Here is a 13640-nt window from a genome sequence, read left to right on the forward strand (position 1 = left end):
GGTGCCCATAGGCAGAAAGAAATTGCAAAAGGGATTTGATAAGTCTATTTCATTACGAATGAACATTACCTAGTAATATGAAATATATAAAGTGAAATAACTGTAATATATCTTTCAAAATTATCAAATTACTTAGACCCACCAGTGGCCGAGTGGATGAAACCATTGAACACTAGCAGTTGGTCTTGGTTTCGCTCCTGACCAACGGATTGGCCATGTGGAGTTTCTCGGGTTTTTACGTTTCTAAAACCTAAATAAGTGCCATTTTCCCATAAAAGACCTCCCGGGAGGCATCACACCTTGCGATGACCCATGTTTTGCGTTGCTGTAAACAAATAAACCAAACCAATCAAATTGCTTAATATCATTATTATTTTGTATTTTCAATACAGATTATTCTATCATTTTTATTTAAAATATGAGACTTTCATTTTATAATAATTAAAAATATAAAAATTTTTAAAATAAAATATCATAACAGATGGCGCCATACACGATTTTTAATGTTTTTGCTGAGAAAGTTACGCAACGCATTGCTGGATGTTTTAAAAATAGTATGAGTATACTTTCAAAAATTTTAAGCAGACTACGCTATTCAGTTGAATTAAGGTATCATTTTATAACACTAGAGTGTATGACTAAGTATGTCTGTGTTGTGTATCATTAACTGGTAGCACTGTTTTTTTTAATTTCAAAAAATGAGATATATATATAATGCACAAAATATCTGTGGTCCACCTAGTTAAGATTTATGCGTAATTTGATCTACCAATCAGGAAGTTTGGCAACGCTGCTTTAGAAGATCGTTGTTACACACGCGAACAATTTGAATACAGTCAAAACGCTGAACAACGGCCATTGACAAAAACATCAAAATGGCCGTTGTTTGGAGGTTATTTTATATGCATGTTTAACAGTTACCTTCCAACAACGACCACCTCTAAGCGGTCGTCGTTGGAAGGTAACCGTTATTGCAAGTTCGACTGTAATAATATAATCAAAATACGCAGTTTATACGTAATAAAAAATATACTTTATGTACGCTCGAGATATTTCTATTTTCAATCTTTCCTCAAGCTAGCGGATTGTTCCTATAAGGCCCAAGACGCAATTTTGTTAAAAGCCCTTTATGTAAAAGTATTTTTTTTTTTTTAATTATTAAAAAGCCAGTTTCCCATAGAAAGCTCTCCCGAAAAGCACACCCCTTTGGCAGTTCAGCCATGCATTGCCTTCACGTATTTTACGAATTCAATATAAACAAATATTTACAAATGATAAAAAATATTTAAACAAAAAGCATAAGTTTTTATGAAATCATTTATTTATTTTCTCCTATGTTTAAACTACAGCTCCAAATTGGTGTCAGGTGTTCATCCGTTTTATTTGTTGACAACAATGGCCGAAACGTAACTTTTGCAATATTCGTTTTCGATAGAGTCATTTACATTTAAATTTCATTAAATTTACGATCCAAAGCACGTTATAAATATTTAATTTGTATATGCATTAGGTACATTAAGTATTCTTTAAAGCAGATAAACAATAAGCATATCAATATTGTATAACGAATCGATATAAATGTACGTATAGGTAATGTGGGTTAAGGTTAATTTTGTATTTAATGGAAAGAAAATATCCAATTTGTCATACATAAATCAATAATTGACCTAGTATAAGTTTATACAGGACATTGCTGACACGAATAATGCAACCAAACAAAAAAAAATAGCACATCAATTAGATCACACCAGAGAAACGGCGATAATTATTCGAGTCCATTATTTCTAATGATTTTAGTAACTTTTAATACAGTTTTTATTGAAAAGTCAAATTATCAACTATTAGGAACGACGTAAACAATGCACAAGTGAAACAATGATAAATAAATTAATTCGGAGTTACGTGTCTACTTATTTAGTAAATCAATTAAATTTAGTTTTAAGCGATGCAGTGTTTCAGACAGGTAAAAAACTTTATAAATAATCTTCTAAAATATAAATATAAAGAGTTTTTATATGTATAAATAATATATAAAAACAATCTAGTGATTAATTTTAAAATGCAGTTTTAAGATTCCCTGTAATGACCTTATATACAGAGCTACAAAAGATAGAACAGACCGAATACAGCATTCTGACGAGCCCTTTCTCTAATACGTATCAAAGAAATAATCTTGTAGTATTTAAATAACAAAACAAAGCTTTAAAAATTTGTCAAAATTTATAAAGATTTTGATTTTATGTATACTGAATTTCACTAATCCGGAAGCTTCGATGATTCAGAACTCACCCCTACCCTAAAATTAGACTTTTCTGTCAATTTATAATAATTAATAATATAAAAAAGTTTTTTATAACAAAATCTCATAAGAGATGGCGCCACACACATTTTTATTTATTATTAATAATATAAATATTATTTTAAAAATGAAATCTCATAGCAGCCGGGAATGTTACGCAACTCGTTGCTTAACGTTTTTTAAACACTTATACTAAATCAAGTTAGCAGATTTTCTAAAAATATCTGAAATTATCAACTTTTCCTCAGCGTTAAAAAAATGCCCAACAGCACATCAAATTATTCTTAAATCGGATAATTATTGTCAAATTGGTAACGTGAAACTGTGGTATCACTAGTGCCTCATATTGTTTACGTTTGCCACAGTTTGCTTGTTGTGGCTGATGCTGCTTTACAGGCGCATTTATTATCATATTACCATTTTTTGCATTAGTAGAGTCCTTCCTGAAGGCATTTCTCCATTGCAGATAGCCCACGAGCCGTATACAAACAAACAAACTTTTACATTAGCTCAGAAAATCCGCTACTCCGGCACCTGACTGGTTCCAAGCTTGCCGGATTAGTGAGATTCAAGCTATACTACGTATGTGTACTATACTACACACACATATATGTTGTTTCCTAATCAGTAATTTGCTGACATTATAGTAATTAAATCAAATTATTTATTCAATTATAAATTCTTGAATTTAAAATAAGACAATATGAATTTTTAAATAATTTCATCTATAATAGAAGCTTATTTATAATAAATATCAAATTTGAATTTAAAACTTTACTCATAAATCATTCACAATTATTCTTTAAAAATTCATAATAACTGTACAGAAGGCATTTATTCACTATTTTCATTGCATTCCAATATAATTTACTTATTAAAATTTTATTTAATTATTTAATTAAGAACTATACTAATTAAAAGAATAATTTTAGAAATGGACTATTGTTATTAAGAACAGAAACTGTAAAAGGTGAAATGGGGCCGGAGGTTAATCACAAATATCGAGTCTTATGATTCTTTGAAAGCCATAAAAATGTATAAAATAGAGCGAAGAAAACAAACGAAGATAAACTTTTCACCAGTTGTTAAAATAAACTTTAATATAATGGCGCCATATAATACTTTCACGCAATAGCCTCATCTGAGGAGGCACAGAAGCTCCCATAGTTTGTAAATAAATAAATATGTAGAGGGAAATTTTTTAAGTATTACAAACACACTTATATACACGTATATATAATATCTAAGAGTTTATTTTTTATTTTATTTATTTTATTAATATGTAAATTTAGGCTTACTCTTCATTCACTGCTCCAGTGGCTACATCCACGTTGGTATAGTGTGGTGAAACGGGCCCCACTAAATCGATTCTAGTTACACTATTGCCTACATATCAGTTTTTTTACATAAAATCGTGATACGAAGAAGGTTCTAACATTTACTTTACATTAAAAAATGTAAATATTGGGGCTTTCTGAATAAATGTGTCAGCCAATGTCCTTGTTGACTCCCTTTATCAGGACTTGATTATCTTATAATAATATGCTTAAAAAATTTTTAAAAAATCGAAATTCTTAATATGAATCTATGTAACCATAGAAAGAGATAATCATAAATAAAAATTCTTTATAAAATTCAGATTTTATACAGTGTAGTGTTTCGTTGTTGATGACGAGAACGTTTTACATAGTCGCCATCTTGTGGTGTAGCAAGTAACTAAATTTAAACATTTTAGAGATTAAGGTTAAAAGAAGGAGAAAATCGAAATTTTTTGATACAGATTGGAGAAAAAAAATGTATCTGTATTTATACAAATATTTTAAAATGTTCAGTAAAAAATGATTGTGAATAATTTATAAAAATATCAAGTAATTATAAATCTCTACGAGAGTTTAATTAACGTCTTATAAAAGTTGATACAGTATTAAATTATTAATAGAAATTAAAATTTTATATTTTGAATAGAAATTTATAAAATTAACCAAAGATAAATGCAAATATTTTTGTATTAATAACTGGATAAACACATCTGTGTTTTGAGTAATTTGTGAAGAAGTTTTCAATATGAATGTTGTTTTGTTTTCCTCTAAGAGTTTTATTTGTATTTAAAGAGAAAACTATATATTTAATTTATATTAAGTATGATCCAATCACTCTCGGATGCCAGGGATCAAGCCCTCCGACAAGCCCCCCAGAAAATTTTTCCGAATTTTTCGAGTTTCGTCCCTTACCATCCGGTTGCTCCATTGTAGTCTTAGAGAAACCCATAAGTAGCCCATAGGCAAGGTAATGGTAAGCTCGGCAACTTCTATAGAGGAAGATTGTTTTGATTTTCATGGTCATCTAATGAATGTAGCTATGAATTATCTTTTGCGCGGGCTCAATGTTACCCACAATTGTGTCAGCACATGGCTAAAGACTATACTGAAGGCATACCGAAAATAATAACTTTTGGATGAAACGTTATTATTCTCTTTTTTTGTTCTTTGGACTTCTGTTTGTGTAATGTTTTTTTTTTTTTTTTTTTTGGTACAATTAAACCATGTTTTCGTCCTGAAAATTATATGTGTGGTTAAAATACGAACGTCATACAGTATTCGAAGTGACAATACGAATGTTTGAGATAACAGAAAAAAGAAAACCGAATTACAGTTCATTTAAGAACTGCAGCAATTCTTAAAATAAATTTTTTCCCAGATTTATCTGGGCTTAAATTTTCCATAATACATTGTGCGAAAGTGCGAAAATTCCATCCATCACACCACAACGACATTTTCCGTTAAATTTAATAATTAGAATTAAAATAATTTAATTTAGAATATCTGCACGGTAAGCAGGAGTTGCGAGTTCGAATTCCTGCTCGATCTTCCAGAATATTCTAAATTAAATTAATTTAATACTAATTATTAAATTTAACAAGAGATGGTGGCTTAACCCCCTTACATTTAGACAAATTATTTAATGGTTAATTAGCCTTAAATAGCCCGATACAGAAATTCGTTTCATATATGTTAGGTGTCTTTAATTTTTTTTTTTTTAGCCTAAAATTTGCAGTGAAAAAATACTTTTACAATTTTTAAATAATATTTATTTACTTTATCTCTAATTATTAACATAATTAAATTTATTTATTCCAAATTTTTTTCATATTGTCATATCCTTATTACCGTGTTTTGATAAATTATTACAAATGAATTTAAACGTATAATAATACCACTACAACTAATAGTAAATTATAGGACATCCGGATGACCAAACGATTAAGGTGACAGCCTTCTGGTCTGGGGACCCGGGCTCGAATTCAGGAATTTTTCAGGGGTGATCATGACAGATCACCCCTGTCAAATATATCTATCTACGTCCCCTACGACCTGAGCATTCCATTGTGGGCCTGGTCGAACCCATAATGGGTTTGATAAAAAGGCTTTCTTAGTGCTCACAAAGCGGAAAAAGTCAAAAACAGTAGTAAACTATAAAAATCAATACTAAAGTAATTAATGTTTTTTCTACCGTTTTATACAGTTATACGAAATAATACTTAAATGTAATGTGAAATTTCAAAATTATGATTGTTTAACAACATACCATCACCAAAACAATGCAACTTGTAAAACTGATCTTAATTTCCAAAAAATTACTTTAATTGCATTTTCTCTAATATTTTCCAAAGCGTGGTTGAAACTGTGGTCGTTGAGGATATGATTCCGGTTGCCATCGACCATTCTGTGCCCCCTTACTCCAACTAGATGGATTAGGAGGAGACCAACCATACTGATTATATCCGTAATATTGATCTTCCATTGGAGGCGAAGGCTGCCTCGGAGGAAAAGCAAATTGAGATGGCATATTAAAATCGTGAGGAGGTGGTTGATTGTTATAAGATGACATACCAAATGGTCTCTGCCCCCACCCACCAGAGGGATGAGGATTATAATTACGGTCACGTTGAGGCCACGAACACCAAGGAGTATTTCTTGGAGGATTGTATGATGACGAGGGTGGAGCATTTGGATAGCCTCTCTGGTTCCATGATTTGCCATCAGCAGGCATTGGAGGAATGTTTGGCGACCAGTTTGGGTTCGTTGAATATGAACGACTAGGAGGCATCCATGGCATACCCCTATTCATCTGATTACGATGATCAAAATTTCGATTATCGGGAGGCCATCCCCCTCTCCAAGATTTATCCTTTCCTGATTTGGGATAATAGTTCGATCTCCAACCAGATGCTGGTGAAGGTGGAGGAGTAGGATAAGGCTTTTTTGGAATAAAACCTTCCTTTTCTTTAAATTTTTTATCGGCTTTCTCTACAAACGTATTATTTTTAACTTGGCCATCATTTTTATTATTGGTTGAAGTATTACAATTTTCGACCTTACCAGTTTCTTCACTTATAATGTCGTCTTCACTCGAAAAAGTTTGTTTGGGAGCATCGTTCGTCAAATTGTGAGAAACTGAAGTTTCTGTAGGAACAGCATGCTCTTGGCCATCTTCGGCTTCTATGACATCGGAATGAATTTCTTCCCATTCGTCCCTCAAAGCAGTAGAGTCATTTTCAAATGTACTTTCAACGGCAGATCCAGTGTCATGTGCACCTTCATCGATATATTCCGGTTCTTCTGAAAAAATAAGTTCTATTTGGCCCCAGAAATCAATCTGAGACTGTGCTTCTAACATGGATTGTAGAAGACACTGAAAAATAAAGAAGCAAATATGTCCCATTATCAGTACGTGCTGAGTTCTATCATCTAAATGAACTATATATATAAAGATATAGTATAAAAATCGAACTAGAATGATAAATATGAGCATTTAGAAGCTGTTCAATCCTAGTTTCGGAATTGGGCCAGCATTCGATACTAGGAAGACCCTGTATTCTTTCTCGTTTTCAGCTGTGCAAATCGAATGGCGTGACTGTATCTTGATTGAGAGAATTTTCATATCAAATAGAGCTATCTGGAATTATTTCAGATAAATAATGGGTTGAAAGAAAAACAAATAAGTGTTAAATTGTACTTTTTTAATTGGCATTTGCATTTTTACTACAATATTTAAAACTACTGTATACTGTGTTTATATATACTGTATTTGCATGATTATGGAGGACTTTCGAAACAAGAAATATTTATAAAAATTGTGGAGTTTATGCCATATATAACATAAAAATCTATACATAATACAAAGAAACAATACACACAATGGGATAATTTGAAATCATCTGTTCTGATCGAAATGCAACTCTTCGTATGATTTCAGAATATCTTCAAGTAAATAAGAAAACACTTCCACCAATAATAACGTAAGATTTACAGAAAAAAAAGGCGTGAGTGGGATTTGTTCACATTCCTTAATCAAAGACGATGTATAGGATCGTGGAGACAATGACTGGTCCTGGGGCTAGGGCCTCCACGGTTCTCTTTTTACTATATTCCTTTTTTTCCTTTATGTACTTAAATTGATTTTCTAAACTTCATAATTATAGTTTTATTATACAGATTCCGATTCGGGTCCTTTATACAGGTCTGAGCCCACAGCTAAGGCCCTAATTTTCACTCCCTCTTGTTTGTGTATTTATATACTTTGTTCAGTGAAGTGAACCTTGTACTCGTTACGTTAAAGGCATGAGTAAGTTTTTCTAAACAATGAATTCGCAGAACAACGTCCCGGCAATGTTGTTTGCAGATTGATGACCTTTTAATATCAACAATAATTGATGAACAATTACTATAATTCGTTTCGTACATTTGTAATTTTGCTGTTCAGAAATTCTTTAATTTATGTTAATTGTTTATTATTTCTTATTGTCACATCAAAAACTTAATCTTGAAACATCATTTACAGTAGAACCCTAATTATCCGGAATAATGTAGATCCGTTATCCATACCAGCAACGAGTTACTCAACTTTCCTGGCAACATTGAAGATTTGGTGGCGCCATCTGTTAACATATTTTATTTTTAATTGTTAAACAATGGTAAATAGCTTAATTTTGGGAGTAGAGCTAAGTTTTATAAAAAAAAAAAAAAAAAAAAAAATTGTAAATGCTAATAACGAGTTAAATCGTCATGAAGTCCGACCCCAGTGGAGATATACACGACCCCATTATCTCCTCATCCCCGGGACCTTTAACCACCAAAATTCAATAGTATCAATCCTCCTAATACACGAACCACCTTGCAGAATTTCAGAAATTTTCGACAAAAAGAATAGGTGTTATTAAGCTTCAGACAGGGTGAACAAAATCGTGCCTCCACACCACACATACATAAAAAACCCGATTTTTTTGCATTTCTCGACGTTTAAAGGTGTCCTAAGTTCAAAAAATGTAAAAATCTGGGATGGGGTATTTTTTCCTGATCACCATACTCTTTTCCACAGTTATAACAGCCGGGAAAGTGTATATATATATATTTCCAGCTTTCATAGCATTCTTGGTATTATGCAACCAAAAATAAAAGCGTGGGGCGCTCACGAGAACACCATAAAAATTAATAAAAAGTGTAACTAGGAATATTTTGCGCCTGGCAATGGCTGACCTCGGGGAGTTTTCCGGGTTTTCTTCGCGTTTGTAACACCTAAACAGGAGCCAGTTTCCTACAGAAAGTCCTCCCGAGAGGCATCTTCCTCTCCACGTGTCGCGTTGCTATAACCAAATAAAATTAAATATGAGCACCCCCTCCCCGCTTTTATTTTCTGTCGTATAATACCAAACATACTGGGAAAAAGTTTTTACTTTTATTGCATTTATGTAAATAAAAGTAGTTTCTTTAAAATTTTTTATTGTATTCTTATTGCATAATATATTATATAGTTAATACGAACAATAATTTTAAGAATAAAAATGTACATTATTCTTCCGTTTTATAAATTATCGAATAAAATACGTGCTAAAACGTTATCACTGAATGATTGCGTGAAAATACCGTATGCTGTGCTGTAAGTGGGATGATTCGATTGAATGAGATTGTGGTATGGCACAAGCACTTACTATAATTCGTTTTGTTTTAGTGGCTCTTTTATGTCCATAGCTAGAGCCAAATAGCTTTACTATTCACCGATATCTGGGGCCCTGGGCCTTCAAAATTCTTTACCAATTTGGGTCAGTGTTAACATGAAGTCAAATTGTCAGCATTCTTTTCTAATAAATTCAGCAGTTTGTTGAACTTATCCTAAATAACAAGTGTCTCTGATTCAGTGGCACTAGGATTAGAATTCTTATTGAAGGTAGCAAACCGTGCTTCTCCAGCTTCTGACATTCCAGACATGGAGAAATATTAAATGTTACTTACTATGAAGAATATCTGGTTTGTATGTATTTTATTTTATATTTTTTTCTCAAATACTCGATGCGGTATAGTAAAATTTTAAGTCTATATGTAAGGACAGGTAGAAAGACGGACGACAACGTAAATGCATAGGTCTACGATTAAAAATTGCAGTCCAATAATATTAAGCGATCATGACGTAGCATGACATTTTGAATATTTCAATTCAAAGTGTGTTACGAATTAATTATATAGATATATATGAGAGATATTAGCATTATTAGGTGTAATTGTAAGAAATCTTTATAGCCAAACCAATGTATTTCAGCGAATAGCCGAAGAGTCAGTTAGCCATTGTAAAGGCTAAATTGATGTCTTATTCAAATGCTTTATTACTTACAAACTTTGCAAAACATTGTTCAAAATGAGATCCTTATTATTATTATACAAATATTAAATACTTTAAATCATTTATTATATATTTTTTATTTAAATTGCTTTGGTAGGACAATTAGTGTATTTTAAATGTTTTAGACTTTAAAATGTGCAAAAAAAAAATTATTCCATTGTTCAATTTTTTTAAAACAATCCATACAATTTCAGCGTATGCAGTTTATTAATCCATTTTACCGTTTATCCAGCAACAGAAATCTTTCTTGAAACCATCTTTAACACCTTCACATTTCTTTTCAATGTCATCCTAGAAAGAAATATAATTTTCTTCGGATTATTGTTGTCAATAATTTAAATGTTTAATTACTACAACTACTGTATATTATTAATAAATACTGTTTATTTAAATGTTTCTTTAAACAAATAAATTAATAATTGATTGATTTGTATAAGCGAGACATCGATACATTAAGCTAAGGGAGTTTCTATGGGACATGAGAAAAAAGCGGGTCACTTTTGCCAATTTCGATTTTAACAAATGATGTACCTAAAATGCTTTTTTTTAAAAAAAGATAATAAAAGATAATCCTAAAATTTCATTTTTTTACTAATAAAAAAACAATTTATAGTAATAGGAACCATGACAGACCCCGGAAGTTTGCTCCGGGTCCAGGGAAAAATCTGCAGCTTCTCCTCTCTACGATCCTGCATCAAGACTGTGGTGTCGAAAACGTCGAAGAGCAAAATGTTGAAGCACTAAAAATGCCTGCTGTGTGGATTCCAGAAATCTCCCATAAAACATCTGAATTTTTACTCACTACTGAGCCATTCACAATGCCTATTCAATTCCGTAATGACTAAGAAATAAAGGTCCTCTTAAGGTCGGTTTAGTTCACTTCCTTTAGTGAAGCGGTGCGCTGAAAATCGTTGAAAAATGTTCTATTACAATTCGACAAACAGTTTAACAGCGAATCGTAATGGAACTTGTTGAATTGAATTGTTCGTTTTGATAGGAATCCGTTGTAGTCTGATTCGACACTTGCTTACTCGTAACCTAAGCATATTCCTTATTTCACAATATAGATATATTCAAAATTAGCAGTTGTTTACTTTCTTGTTAAATCGAGAGCAATATCTAAGATATCCATCTTAAATGAATTTGATATAATGAAATTATTTATGGAAATAGAGCAAATTTATGATTGCTCCAGCAAAAATTGATATTGCTAGGTCTATTTTATATACTTACCTTTTATCTATTGCTCCATAAAAAAGAAAATAATTCCAATTTTTCTCTGTATAAAACCTCGTAAGCTTTTAATGTTTTTAATATCTTTTCGATACACGCTTTTTAAGAAAGTACTAAACAGAATAGTAGCGGCAGGAGCAGTAACAATAGCACCAATACAAATAACAAGAGTTATTAATTATCTAATCATATATACATCGATCCGATTCAATTAATATTAAATGCCAAAAGAACTTGTATTATTCGTCGGGCTAATTTAATGCTTAGATATAAAGCAATTTGTCTGAGATATGTCAGACCCCCTTCTCTCATTATGGGCCTAGCCGAACACATAACGGGCTTACTGAAAAAGGTCTGATTAGTGTCCTCGAGACAGAAATAGTCATGGCGGCTTCAGTCAAATTTGAATTAGGGGCCCCATATACAGGGTTGACTTCAGCCATTTTTGTTCGGGAGATTTTGGGGGTAATTCTCTCCAGTATTCTTCTTCTTCTGTTTATATGGAGATTTCAGCCGGCTCAGTATTCTCGTTCGTTTTTTAACGTGACCTCTGAGCTGTGTCAGTGTACCTTGAATCCAGCGCCACACCGGGAATCTAGGGTCTCCAGATAGGGTCTAAATTTAAATTTCAATATACAGCTGACCCTTGATAATCCGACATGATCAGTAGTCCGACGCACCTCCTGTCAAGGTCACCGTAGTCCCCGTCCCGTTACGTGTCTGCTTGCACAGAAGGATGTCGCGACATGAATCTCCCCACCCAATTCTTATACGATGACACACATTTCTTGTGTTTTCCGTGAGCAGTTCTGTACGTACTGTTTTATTTATGCCTATACATACTGTATGTACATTTATTGGCTTCCATATTTCTTTTAATAAACATGTTTTAGTTAACCGAAATGGGTGTTTCAGTTCCATATTAACCTAGGCAGCATTTTACTCATAAAATGTAGGAATATTGTAGGCTACTGATAGCAAAACAATGCCAAATATGTAATCACTTTCGGTAATCCGGACATTTTTGGTAATCCGACACCCCTTTGTCCCATACCTGTCGGATTATCAAGGGTCAGCTGGTCAGCTGTACTTAGTACAGTAATGAGGTTATAAAAGATTAGTTTGGGGTCGGACAATTGTCCTTTTTGCCCATAAGATAACACTCAGCTGGTAATAGTTAAAAAAAAAAAAAAGAATATTCTAAGTTTAAATTGAAATTAAATTTATTTTTAATTATTATATTTACCATTAGATGGCGACATATAATAACTTGCCTGTAGCTAAATTGTTTTTTTTTTAATCTAACCATTAAATTAATCTTTTTACAGTCCGATGAATAATCCGGTAATTCGTTTGGCATTAGTTATATAAATTGTATTACTTTTTGGATCTTACATACGTTTTTCGTGAACATTTCATGAATAAAACTGTAAATTGAAAAATATCGAGAGATGGTACAGTACATTTACCACGATTTCTGATCCATGCCGGATATGTCGGATTCATCCGAAAGCTCAAGACTGAACTCATGGTGAGAAGTAAAAAAGCCATCTTAATACTTGCAGGATAGGAGTTATAAAATGAATCCAATTAAATTTGTTTGATGATGCTACAACTCATTAAAAGCAATATAGAATAGCCTCAGTTCTGGCATAAGAACGATTTAACATGCACTTGGATTCATAAAGTTGGTTGCAATATGCATGAAATTCCAATCTTAACTACAGCGAAACCAGTGTAAGATGATCACTTTGAGCTGGGTGCCTTCAGTGGTCACATTAGCAGGTTTCACTGTATTTACGAACAACCAACAAGATCCCGAGAGCATTTAAACTCGACTCTTCACGAAAGCATGGTGATACTTTGCCAAATGACTTATCATCGATTATTTAAGAAATGAAAAATGGATTAAATCAATATTTAAATTATTAAGTTTTACCTTAAGGAATTGTACTGTTTTAATGCAATCCTCTTCAGTTTCATGTTTTTCTGGTATCTAAAAATAATAAGTTTATAAATTCCTTATTAATTTTTTGTATGATTCATTGTTTGCTGTAATTTTTCATTTTAAAAATAAAACTTGACAAAAACCATTATGTTCTGGTTTAATTTGAGTTTAAGTTAATAGTTTAGTTATGAAATATTATGATGTGTTTGTTTTTTTTTTATTTTCGGTATAATCTCATTGTAGATGAAATAAATGAAAAAAATAAATAAAATTCTTTAAACATACGTAAATATCAATATAATAGTTTTAAATAAATGAACTATGTATTCTGTACAATAATGTAACTGATCTATTATTCCCATAAAAAGTTCTATAGCACAAAAATAAGAATCATACCATGTCCCAGTCTGGCTGAACAACTCGATCGGGATCATCCTGAATAAATGAATAAAATTAGATATTCGAATATATAAAAATCATTTCTGA

General features: G+C 31.9%; 1 long non-coding RNA gene across 1 annotated transcript; it reads right to left on the bottom strand.

The window, feature by feature from the left end:
• Positions 1–10031: 10031 nt before the first annotated feature.
• On the bottom strand, positions 10032–13636 carry LOC136984642 (uncharacterized). The gene is made up of 3 exons (XR_010882219.1): positions 13551–13636; positions 13146–13202; positions 10032–10264 (listed from the first exon to the last, which is right to left on the bottom strand). It is a non-coding gene; the product is annotated as an uncharacterized lncRNA (long non-coding RNA).
• Between the last annotated feature and the right edge of the window lie 4 nt (positions 13637–13640).

The sequence above is a fragment of the Centruroides vittatus genome, unplaced genomic scaffold (assembly GCF_030686945.1).
Source record: "Centruroides vittatus isolate TY-2023 unplaced genomic scaffold, ASM3068694v2 contig_926, whole genome shotgun sequence".
NCBI lineage: Eukaryota > Metazoa > Arthropoda > Arachnida > Scorpiones > Buthidae > Centruroides > Centruroides vittatus.